This window comes from Pantherophis guttatus, chromosome 3 (genome assembly GCF_059756535.1).
Source record: "Pantherophis guttatus breed Tessera chromosome 3, ASM5975653v1, whole genome shotgun sequence".
Taxonomy (NCBI): Eukaryota; Metazoa; Chordata; class Lepidosauria; order Squamata; family Colubridae; genus Pantherophis; species Pantherophis guttatus.
In genome coordinates, this window is record NC_142065.1 from 163,573,726 (window position 1) to 163,587,084 (window position 13,359).

Here is a 13,359-nt window from a genome sequence, read left to right on the forward strand (position 1 = left end):
TTCATCTTGCTTCTTTGATGAATACACTCCTATCTGAACATCTTCTGCTGGTTTTTTAAATCATTTTTTATAATAGAAGACCATGGGTCAAGCACCTGATTCAGTTGGAATAATGCCTTGGATCAGATCAAAAGCGAAATACTTTAATACTTTGGCATCATATTTCCAGGTGATACATATATATAAAGTGCAAAGGGAAAACAGTAACCCTCGATACATAGTAGAATGTCTCTGAGCTCAATTGTCGCTGTTCTTGTTGGTCTATGTCCGTGATGGCGAACCTATGGCCCACGTGCCCAAAGTGGCATGCGGAGCCATGTCATCTGGCACATGTGGCGTCGCCATTACTCTTCCGGGTTTCTGGCACGCATGTGCACACAACGATCAGCTGGCCTTTATGTGTACAGTTGTGCCGGAAACTGGAAGAGCTGGTCTGTGAGCTGGGAATGGGGCTTCCTCTAACTTCAGAATTGGGAGTGTCCAGAAAGAAGGAAGACCAATGGGAATTCTCCCTTCTGCAGCATCATCAGTCTCCAGGCAGAGGCTCCCTTGACTTCACCCACTGGAGGAGAGTGTTCCACACAGAGAGGAAACCCAAGTTGTTTATTCAGGCCAAGATCCCCCCTCCCACTTTCTATGTTTTTCTCTCTCCGCAGAACTGTCTCTCCTCCTTCAGGTGAAGTCCCAAAGGACTGTGCCCAGAGACCGATGATACTCAAGCAGGGAGAATTCTCATTGGTGCTGGCCCTCATTCTGGCCCCTCCCATCTCAAAAGCCCCCCCAATGCAGAACTGCAGACTCCTCCTCTGGGCCTGGAAGCATCTCTCTGGACACAAATGTGCATGAGCATGCGCGCCGTGAGCATGCAGGCCGCCAGCTGATTGGCACGTGCGCATGCATGGCAGTAACCGGAAGACTTCCTGGCTGAAGTACTTTATCCAGCATGCATATGGCCCCTGTGCAGCTCCTCTTCCTGGTCACGGCCCTGATGAGCATGTGCACATGTGCAAAGTGTTTCCTTTTCAGCACTTGGTGCTAAGTGAAGCGAGTGTAATAGATCTGAGTTCTATCCACTTATCCTTGAATACAAACTTTGCTGACAGTCTGGACCTCATAAAATTAGCACTAGTGTTAACAGCTTAAAGTTGTTTGATTTTTTTTTTAGAACGGAGTGATTGAGTTTAATGGCAGAACCCTCTCTTGTTTCCAGTCCTAAAAAAACCATTAGGCGGAATATGGAAATAGCTGCTCAGTGCTGAAACAACAGACATTTGTGACTTCTATTAAAAAAAAAAGAAACAGATAATTCTATTGATTTATTTGATAATAGAATATGAGATAAAAGGTTCTTTGGAGAGATCTAGTTCAATATAGGAATCTACTGCAGCCTCACTTGATAGATGGGCATCCAGGGGAAGAAACTCTGTCACCTCTCCTGACACAGTATCTTCCATTGTTAAACAGATCTCAAAACTAAAGTTACAAAACTTTATCTGTTGATCAACCAAAATTTGTTCCTTTACAATTTAAGCCCATTGTTTATTATATTTAGTTCTGGAAGAATGCTAAATAATTCTACCCCATGTTCTACATGACAACCCTTCAAATAATTGAAGACAGTCATTATAGCTTCCTTCAATCTTCTCTTCTGGAAGTGACACATAGCTTGTGTTTCCAAATGACTGTTTGTATTTCTGTTAATACAATCTAGGATTGTATGTGCTTTTTTGCAGCTGCCCGACACTTGAGCCTCATGTTCATTTATGATGCACTGACACCCAGATCCTTGCTGAATGTATGTCTCTCAGAATGGTTGTCTCATGCCTTTGATTGTCCTAGCCAAATATAGGCTTCACAATTGTTCCTGTTGAAATTAATGTTGCTGATTCTCCTCATTGTTCCAGCTTGTCAAGATTCTTCTGAAGTTAATGCTGCTTAGAATGTTTTCTATTCCTCTATTTTTGATAATCACATTTTCTAACCCCTATTTTCTGCAAATCATTTATACATGCTGAGCAGTACAGTGGGAAAATGGTGCCCACAGTATACCACTCAATGCTTCCTTCCAGCTAGACCCAAGGCCATTGGCATATACTTCCTAGGTATAATTGTTCAACTAGCTCTCTGTCCATCTGATGGTAGTGAGGTCCAGCCCACATTTTGCAATCTTACTAAGTAGAATCTCATGGAAAGTTTTGCTTAAGTCGAGGTATCCCATATCAGTTGAATTTCTGTGGTCAGTTAAGCTGGTTATCAAAAAAGAAATCTGGACTGTTTTTACTGGAAATTTGGGCATAATGTAATTGCTATCATTAATCATCTATATTCATCAATGAAAGCAATAATCAGGATCGGTGGAATAAATTTATTTTCTTTTGGAGTTGGGTTGTTACAAGCAATTTTCCCTATCAGTTTCTTATAGTTGAAAAGCACAAATGTGAAGGCAAGTAGACCATGGGGATGAGTAAGAAAGGAGTGAACAGTTAAAAAGGGAGATTCAGAAGAGGCTGCTTAATCTTGAGAAAGAGAAAAGCATGAGAAAGAAACTCAAAATAACCCTGCCTTGATTTGTTTTGTTTAAAGTAAACTAGAGAGAAATTTTGATATATTTTCAAGATTCTGTCATTCTATTTTACAACAATAAAATACATTGCAGGAATCCTTTCTGTGCCTGTTTCTTGATCTTGCTAACATTTGAGGGCTGACAATGGGCTTCAGAATGGAAACCTGCGTATCATCTTAGGTTATAGGCCTAGATATCAACCATTGGTCTCACAGTATCACCTTCTAGATACAGACTTCTGGGACAGGCCAATACCATGCAAAACAGTGTTCCCAAGACTTAGTCTTGCCAGATGGCCCAGAAAGATACTATGAATAATGATATGAAAACTTGCTAAGAAATTCAGAATTAGCAGGGCCACTGCTGCACAATCATTTTCCAATAAAAATCAGTGGTTTTTTAAGATTGGCAATCATAGAATGAATGATCGAATGAACAAAGGAATGAACAAAGGAATGAACAGATGAATGAATAAGGCAACCACATATTGTAATCTGTATTTCTCTCTTTTTCTCCTTCCTTCCCTCCCTCTCTCAGTTTAAAGGAATGTGGATTGGATATATGGTATTATTATAAGAGATTCTAATTTTCTGCAATAAATAAGGTGACCAGACATCCCGCTTTTGGCGGGACAGTCCTGATTTTTAGCAATTTGTCCCGCGTCCCGTGGTGTTTTAAAAAAGTCCCGATTTTTCATTCTGCCTCCTGAGTCCCGGCTGCCTCCTGAGTCCCAGCTGATGGCTAGAGGGAAAAAAACTGTTTAAACTCTTGCCGGGCTTCAAAGGGCCGCCCTACAGGTGATCAGTGTAAAGAGTTCCTGGAGCAGATTTTTTTCCCCCTAGCTATGCTGAAGAAACGAAAGCGAAAGCAGGGCCTTTGCTGCAACGTGACAAAATGAGGCAGAGAGAGATTTCTTTTTCTTTTTCCTCACCAAAAAAGGTAGGTGCAAAACTGCAAACAATGGGAAATTTAGGAGGAGAGTTCAAGATTTTAAAACACAAAAGAAAAAAAGCTCTATTTAACTAGGGAATTGTAATAATTGAGATACTATTAATTGTATATTGTGTTGAAAGCAGAAATGGTTAAGTTGTGGTTTGGAGGAATATATGGGGGAAATTATTTGGTTTATTATTATTGGTAAATATAATTAATTGATTTGTAAGAAATTGGATTGCATGGAAATAATTGGAATATTCATGTTCATATTGATATACAAAAAAGATAGTTATATAACTAATTGATTTATATTAAAATGTTGAATTTGTATTAAACAACTATATTACATAATTACATAATTAACCAATGTGAGGATGGATATAAAAATAGATGACAATGGGAAGGGGTATAATATAAAATAGAAGGGAAAAATTGAATTTGATTAAGATTAGAGATGAGGATGAAGGGTAATTTAAAAAAAAATAGATGAGGAATAAATATGGCAAAAAGGAAATATAGAAATTGTAAATTTAATTGAAATGACTAAACACTGTTTAAATTTGTGAACCAGCCAAATATTCTGTTCAAAGAAAATACATTGTATGTTTGCATGTATGTTTCTAATTATTGCTATTTATTCATATTTGTTCTCTTTTATTCTTTAAAGTTTAACAATTCATTCTTTATCTTAATATCTTTATATTTGTTTGGGGTTGGCTTTCTTCCCTTTCATCTTTTTTATTGTACAGCAATCTTTCTCCTCAAACCTACCACCTCTCTCTTTTCTTTCCTTCTTACTTTCTCTTCCCCCCCCCACCCTCTTCTCCTCCCTACTTCCTCTTCCTTTCTCCTTCTCCTCCTCTCTTCCTCCCTCTCTTACTTTCACTCCTACTCTAATTTCCCTTCATTCCTTCATCCTCTCTATTGCTGTATCCTTTTATGCATATGGACTACTCAGAGGGCTGAAAAAGTTATTTTTGACTGGTCCTCACACTTTTGACCAGTCCTCAAACTTACGACTGTCCTCACATTTTACGTTTTTTGCCCTATCTTATCACCATGGTGAAGAGAAGCAGTTGTGAAATGAGTGACATGGTCGTTAAGAATGCTGCACGGGCATAAATGTGAGGATGGTCATAAGTGTGAGGACCAGTCAAAAGCACAAGGACCTGTCAGAAATGACTTTTTTCAGCCCTCTGGTTAGTCCTTTTGTACATATGGACTACTCAGAGGGCTGAAAAAGTTATTTTTGACTGGTCCTCGCACTTTTGACCAGTCCTCAAACTTACGACTGTCCTCACATTTTACGTTTTTTGCCCTATCTTATCACCATGGTGAAGAGAAGCAGTTGTGAAATGAGTGACATGGTTGTTAAGAATGCTGCACGGGCATAAATGTGAGGATGGTCATAAATGTGAGGACAGTCGTAAAAAGTGCAAGGACCTGTCAGAAATGACTTTTTTCAGCCCTCTGAGTAGTCCCTATACACATAGCCACGGCCACCCGGTCACATGATGAGTTAGCCACACCCACCCAGTCACATGACCAGCTAGCCACGCCCACAAAATAAGCCACGCCCAAAAGGTGTCCCTCTTTACCAATGTTAAAATCTGGTCATTTTAGCAATAAATATACTTAGGAAAATGCTTATTATTGTATTTGATAATGAAACTTTGATACAAAGTCATTTTAGTATTGTATCTTACCTGAGAATTAATTAATGTAAATTCAGAAAATTATTCAGATGTCAAAGCTAAAGAAATTAACATATCAATTAATATAACATTGACATAGCAATCATTTGTTATCAACAAATTCTGTTGATAACTCACAATCTTATAAAAACTCAGACCTGTACTGTGATATAAGAAAAACTGTTCACAAAATTAAATAGCCCTATCTTGCTTTCCTTATAGCAAAAGATACTTCTGGACACCCAATCCATTCAAATGCAGATTTTCAAGAGTATAATTGTTTACCTTTCACTGACTCCATTAACAAGAGCTACATTGCATAACAAATTGGAGTGAATCAAATTTTATTTATGATTGCTCACATGTAATAGAAATCAGATTTATTAACAAATTTAATCTTGGAAAGCTGCCATAAGAAAAATCAATATCCCATTCTACAAGGTATTATCTTTCTTTGCTAGCAAGAGGTTTTTAGAGTTTATAAGCCTGGGGATTGCCTTTACCATGCCTGTTTTTCTATGCAATTCCTTGCCCTGCAATAAAGCCACACTATTAGTGGAGCCTGATGTAGTAACTGCATTACATCTGTCAGAAGGAAAACTTTCAAAGATTTTTTTTTTTCACTTTAACCATAGGAACTTTGAAAGTACTGTTTCAAACTACTGTTTCAAAATTATTTGTGTTACAGCAATAAGAGCATGGAAGAAGTATCAGTCCAGTCCAGTGCTGTGCCAAGCTATGGTGTTCTTTTTTTAATTAACTCCTGGGTTTACACATATTATTACGGCACAAATAAAATGTGCCATGCTAGTTCAAAAATGCTGTAAAACAATATTACAACAACAAAAACCCTATATGTCTTAGTGCTGTAGGTAAACACCACGAATGTATGCCTCTAACTATCTGTAAGACAATGGCAAATCACAATTTGCACTTTATTTTGAATTTTTTTTTCTATTCAGCATAAACAATTTCACAAAGGTTCTCTTTTTTTCTACTTGTCAAAGAATGCTGACTTCTTTCCTAAGAACAAAACAAAACAAACAAAAATATTAACCAGTAAAAAGAATGTTGTGTTAAAAATCCGTTTTGGACCAGATCAGGCGATCCGGTAGCGATTGTGGCAGGTGGTTCACAGAACCGGTAGCGATGGTGGCACAAGGTTCTGCCCACCTGGGTGTTATTTTTTACCCTCAGTGCATGCTTGCTTTGCTTGCGCATGGGCGGGGTGCATACACTTTCAAACGGGTAAGGAAGGTAAGTAGATTTCACCCCTGGTTAAATACCTTCACATATTGTCTCAGAATGCAGATAGTTGCCTCAGCATCAGCATCATAATGTATTATAAAATTTTAATGAATTCTGAAGAAGATTGTACCAATATTAAATACAACCTATATAATAGATAAGCAAGAATTGGTCTCTGCAGCATGCAATATATAAATTGCTAAGGTAAAAATGACCAATTTGCAAGTCAAATGAAATAGAGGAACAAAGTCTCTAGAAAAATCACATCAATACCTCTTCATGTCCATTGGCAATGGAGGAGGCCTGAATTATGAAACCTCTACTCAGGGGTGAAATTCAGCAGGTTCTGGAGAACCGGTAGCGGAAATTTTGAGTGGTTCGGAGAACTGGCAAATACCACCTCTGGCTGGCCCCAGAGTGGGGTAGGAATGGAGATTTTGCAGTATCCTTCCCCTGCCATGCCCACCAAGCCACTCCCACCAAGCCGCACCCACAGAACCAGTAGTAAACAAATTTGAATTTCACCACTGTCCCTACTCCTTCAAAACTGCACTTTTCTTTTCTTTTAGGAGGGTCTTATATTGTGCTTTCAACTGTTTTAAGAAGTGAGTGTGAGCCTCAGAAGGGTCATTTTTACTTATTCTGTATTCCTTATTATATATTCTTTTTAATTGCACGCAATCTCTATCAATCTATCAAACCATTTTTTGTTCTTTAAAACTGGATTTTTGTAGTGAGCTAGTATTCTCTTAGTGAGAACCGATTTCAAATTTTAAATTAAAGTTTCAAACTCCTCTAAGTATGGTCCTTCAGATTTATTTCTTAGTAAAGATGTATGTAATTCTATGGTTTCTGGAGCTAACATCCATTTAGTAACTTCCTTTGCATTTTTCTCGGTCCATTTAATTTTTACTTGGGTATTTTAGCTCTCTAATCTGGGTAGGTAGATTGAGCCAACCCTTAGTAATTTCTGGTGTAATGTAAGAGTAAGGATAAGTTAATCGTGATTGCTTTCCAGACGCGAGTCTATCTCCATCTTCTGCAAGAACTTCAGGAGGTCGTATGATATTATCCAGTATCCAGTAATCAACTGTGGATTTTCTTCCTGCTCCCTGATAAGTATAGTCTGCTGGGTAGTCACCCCAAGTGGAATCGTTCAGGATACAAAGGTCCAAGCGTACAGTCATCTGTCTTACACACAGTCCTGCCCGATTTGCCTTAGTGTCTTTAAATTGTCTGGGATGCAGGGGTTCTCCTGGTACATTCTCATCATAATGGATCTTAAATTGCTTAAATAATGCTTGATCGTTTGGGCCCATCCTAGCGTTTAAGTCCCCCCCCCAAAAAAAATTATTGCTGCTGTAGGGTATTTATCTAAGCAGCCCAGGATAAAATCTTCTATGTCGTCCCAAATCTTGTTGATCAAATTATTCTTATTGATTTGGGGAATGTAGATATTAAAGAGCAAAATCTCCACCTGTTTAAATAATAGCAGAACGGGTATGCATATGTGGAAAGGGAGAAGTCGAAGATATTTTATTTTATTTTTTTATTTTATATCCAATTTATATACCGCCCTTCTCACATGTTTTATTGTACTGTGAGTTATACAGAGTATGTAGGTCAATATACATTCTCCCCTTACTAGAGAGATTGCCAGGGAGGACAGATGACTTTTATGTAGGCTTTCTCCTCCAAGACTCTAATCTGGCTACCACGCGTGCAGTGGCAAAATTCTGTGTCGCTGCAATGTCCACAAGAAAAAAATTGGTTACCAAATTATAATATCAACCAGTGTCAATTTTTTGAGATCTATAACAATATATTTACCCACATACTTACACGCATGTAAATTAGGTTTGAGATCATGTATTTTTATAACAGAGATGTTATTCACGATTAATGTCAGAATTATTTTTAATTTATTGTATGTCTATTGCTGGTCGATGACCGTAATAAAGTTTTATTCCTATTCCTTCCTTTTATTCTACTCAAATTCTAGTGTTGTGACTCCGACCCCCGAGCCCGTCTTATCGGAGGAGAAGGCTCCAAAAGTGAAGGAGAGGAGTTGGGCAGGCCTTCCTCTCCAGGACCCTCCTCTCTGGCAATGCCTCAGGTGTCTCCCGAAGGAGAAGAGATTGGCCAGGAGCCAGGTATCGCCGAGCAGTCGTAGTCGGACAGTGACGGAGATAAGTCTTGGCTGGATCCACGCCAGCGTCAGAGAGACAAGCGCACGCAGCAGAAAAGGAGGCATGCCAGAGATTAAGCTGAGTCACTGGACCACACCCCATAGGGGATAAAAGTGGGTGTGGTAGCCATTCAGGCTCTGTGTGACAGAGAAAACTAAACAACTAGCGAGTTGCATTGTATCTCTGAAACTACTTTATCTGCCTGCCTTGGATTTAATAAGGACTGGACTTGACAATTCTGTGGCTTTGTGTATTTGTTTTGGTTCTCTGTGAGGAAAGTTCTTGGCAAACAGCTACTGGGTTGCTGCCAATCCTGTTATCGAAGGAATTTATTGTCTGCAAGTTTTATTTAACTCCTGGCTGACTGTTCGTGTGCGTGTGTGAGACGGGGACAGAACATCTAGTCTAGCCATTACAGGTAGTCTTTGACTTACAACCAATGGGAAAAGCCAGATTTGCTTTAAGACTACATCATTTACTTAACAACTGCAGTGACTTGCTTAACAACTATGAGGAAAAATGATCTTAAAATAGGGCAAAACCTACTTAACAACCTCCTTGCTTAATAATAGAAATTTGGGACTCAGTTTTGGTGATAGGCATAGGACTATCTCCGCAATTAATGAAGGATGTGTTGGAATATGAATACAAATATTAAAAATTGGTAAGCATCTCACTTCTAAAGTGTTCCATATTAAAGACAGGTGAGCTCTGGGAGAGAAACTCAAAGTGTGTGCATAAGACAGTACTGTACTTCAGCGAAGATGGATTGATATATAAATACAATATACAGTATCTTAAAAATCACAAAAATATTTTGGTTAAAGTAGTATTGCACCAAAAGAATCCACTTTAAAGACACTCCTGGCTTTGGATTTACACTTTAGTGATCCAGGTGGCACTTTTAATCAGCTGAGGCTGATATACCATTCATGAGGTCCAAGGTGATGTTGGATCTTCTTGTCCAAGGGATCATGTTACATCAATTGTGTAAGATATATTGATCACCAATTTGCTTCTGAACATAATTCAAAATATTGATTGTTTTTATCGACCTTCATCATTCAGGATAACAGAAATATAATTTCCTCGCACATCATGCTACTTGCTTCATAAGATCAGGAGAAGAGGTAACAGTAACAGTAACAGAGTTGGAAGGGACCTTGGAGGTCATCTAGTCCAACCCCCTGCTCACACAGGAGACCTGTACTAGGGATTCGAACTGCCGTACTGCCGACCTTTCTGATCAACAAGCTCAGTGTCTTAGCCACTGAGCCATCTAGCCAGGCTAGGTGTCTTTTCTTGCCCTTCTCTATATACAGGTAGACCTTAACTTTCAACAGTTCATTAAGTGACTGTTCAAAATTACAATGGCACTGAAAAAAGTGACCTATGACTGTTTTTCAAACTTCTGATCGTTGCAGCATCTTCATGGTCACGTGATCAAAGTTCAGATGCTTGGCAACTGACTCATATTTATGATCGTTGCAATGTCTTGGGATCATGTAATCATCTTTTGAAAACCTCTGTCAAGCAAAGTCAATGGGGAAGCCAGATTCACTTAACAACTGTGGCAAGAAAGATTGTAAAATGGGCGAAACTCACTTAACAAATGTCTCATTTAGTAACAGAAATTTTGGGCTCAATTGTGGTCGTAAATTGAGGACTAAGAAGAGTAGTAGCATGTTTTTGCCTACTTATGTTGAAGCCAACATGCATTCAGCTCTACACGTTAAGGTATTCCTGCAGCAGACATCACATAATGTAAAGATATTTGCAGAAACTGATATCATTATAATGATGCTGGCAGAAGGAAGTGGGTTTATATGGAAGTATTTTAGCTAATACAATATAGAATAGGCTCATGTGTATCTGAGAAGCAGCTCTGTCTTAATCCATGATAATTAGCTGTCAGCCACTGTCAACAAATAGAGAGCTAGATGGACCAATTTTTTATCATTAAAAATCAGCTTCTTATTTAAATTAGAATGGCCACTGTTAAGAAGTATGGACCCTGATTTCTATTCATAATGAGATTTATTTCATTATGAATGAAATAAATGTTTCAACTGTTAAGAATCACAGAGAATATGACACGTATAGCTAGGCAGAAAATGCTATGACAAAAGATTATGATTCATTACTTTTTTTTGTTTGTTTTTTAGTTCTTTGAGCAAATTCATGTCAAATGATTTTCTCGATGGCTACATGGAAATTGGCACTCTATCATATATATCTCTGCAATTTTTCTCATGCTATATTTTTTTATGACATAGAATTAATACTGGTATTTCCCCATGTCCTGCTTCTTCTAGTATTATATTTTCCAATTACATTTTTCTCAAGCACAATTTTACCGCCTGTAGGAGCCGCAGTTTTGTCCTTGCCAAAGTTTGAAATCCAATTCTTTAATTTTGTCTGAACAAAATTGTCTCATCTCATAGGAGTCTACTTGGAGTAGATGTGGGGTTATGGAGTTAACTGCTTAATTGGTTCTTCCATGATTGCTGTGCTTTACCTAAAGCAAACCTTCAAGACTGCATTTAGTAAATGAGTTTCCTTTATACTCTGTTTTAAATGAGCATCACCATACACTTAAATGAAAGGACGTCAGGATCAAAACTTTCAAATAAATATAATTAGTAAAACGTTATCTTTAAGGGAAAATTAAATTATGGAGAAGAAGTGGGCTTGCTGTATGCTCTGGTTACACTTTAGCAAAATTGTCTACATTAACTTATTTCCTTTGTCAATATCAGATTACTTATTCAATTATCTTTCAAGGTCAAATTTGTCCTAGTTTATAAACTAGAAAAGAATGAGATGATCAGCTGTTTCTCTTTAATAATTCCTCTTTAGCAGAGTTTCTTATAGGTAGCAACACCTTCTTATAGATAGCTACCTATCACTTCCTCAAATTATAATTTGTTGGATTACATATCCCAGTTTCTGTCCATTTTGCTTTTCTGCCCTTTCTTTTGCTATCAGAATAACAATTTAATGAAACTAATTTTGAGGTGATAAACAGATTGATCTAAATAATAATTTTTGTAGTATGTCTTGTATAGAAGTAAATACCATTGTATATAAAATCATGAGGCCTAGGAATTATAGTTACTGTTGTCTTTTCAGAACGTTCCAAACACATTTCAGGTTGTGGAAGTCTATGGTAGTCTATGTGTCAAAAAAAGTATCTTTATGTGACAAAAAAAGCAACAGAACTTCAATTATGTGGCTACAGTTGCCATCTTGATTTTTTAATTCATCCACCTGATGCCTCTGGAAAGTCTGTTATTTATATTCCAGAATACAGAAGTTTCTATGTACATAGATATAGTATATACAGTACAGTAGACAATACATTTGTTTAGCTCCAGAAATGGAATGCTTCCTTACATGCATGCACATGCACATACACAAAGATGGCAATCACTACACTGATTTTTCTTATGTTTACCTTAGAATAGGTATAGAGATGCAAAATCTTCGTGGTTTACAATATTCATGGATTGAGCAAGATTGCATGGAAAACAACTCAAACTGAATCTAAACATACCTTCACTTGTTGACATCCTCAATATTATTTTTTCCATTTCTTTCTCTTCAGTAAGAATGATAAGGAACAGCATTTGAAAATATTATAGAGCATTTTAAAAGACCAAGCTTTTCCTATCACTAGGTCTTTCATCCTTAGTGACTTTCTGTAACCTGGGCCTTTTTGCTCCTTTCCTAGGCAACTGCATAACAGGTAATAAGATCCTATATAATCAGTTCCACCTAGGCAGCTGCATAACAGGTAAATAAAGGTCCTATATAATCAGTTCCACCTACTAATCTTGTGCTCTGTTCTTGTGACTCATGCTGCACAAAATAACAAAGCAGCTGGATGAAATGGATGCCTTTCTATTATACATGAGCAGAATGAGCCTCTTCTTGCTCATGCAAAAGATAGAACTTCGCCTAGAAAGAAATTATATGCTTCTATCCAGGCACGTATGTCTAGGCAAGCTGGAAAAAGTTATGTGTATGTATATTGGTTTATTCTGCCATAGACATACTTCTTTTATTACTTCACTCAAAAATAGAGATGTTGCTACCGTTTGAACATCAATGGTTTTTGTTGTGGTAGTGTTTCTTTTTCAGAGAGTATGTAAAACACTTTTACTTTGAGAAATATACGTAGTTCAATGAGAACCAATTTGGTCCAGTGGTTAAGACATCAGGTTAGAAACTAGAAGATTGTAAATCTGGATTCTCAGAAGGGAAGGGCTACATTCCAGAGGGAAAAAAGACAGAGAAGCGTAGTTGAGAGAAAGAATGTGAAATTGGCTCTTCCCAGAATTTTATTTATAGTGATGTGAATAATTGCTTTAGTTTGACCATATTTTATCTATAAGTGAGGAATAATAAAGGAAATAACTCAGAAATAACTCTTGGGTCTTGGTAGAATCAGACATGGTTGAATGGAAGGAAAATATTCCTCTTACTTTTTGTGCCACTTTGAAATTCCTTATTTAAATATACCAATAAGTATACAAAACAGCTCTATATCACTTTTATTGACCTTATCTGTTCTTTCATTCCCTTGACAGGTCTCATTTTTGGGAGAAATTAGCCAGGACAGTTATCTACAAGCACTTTCTCAAACTAATAATTGAATTACATAGTAACATTACAGCCAGAATAAGCCCACACAGGTCCTTGTCAGACCCTGTTTTATTGGAGAGGA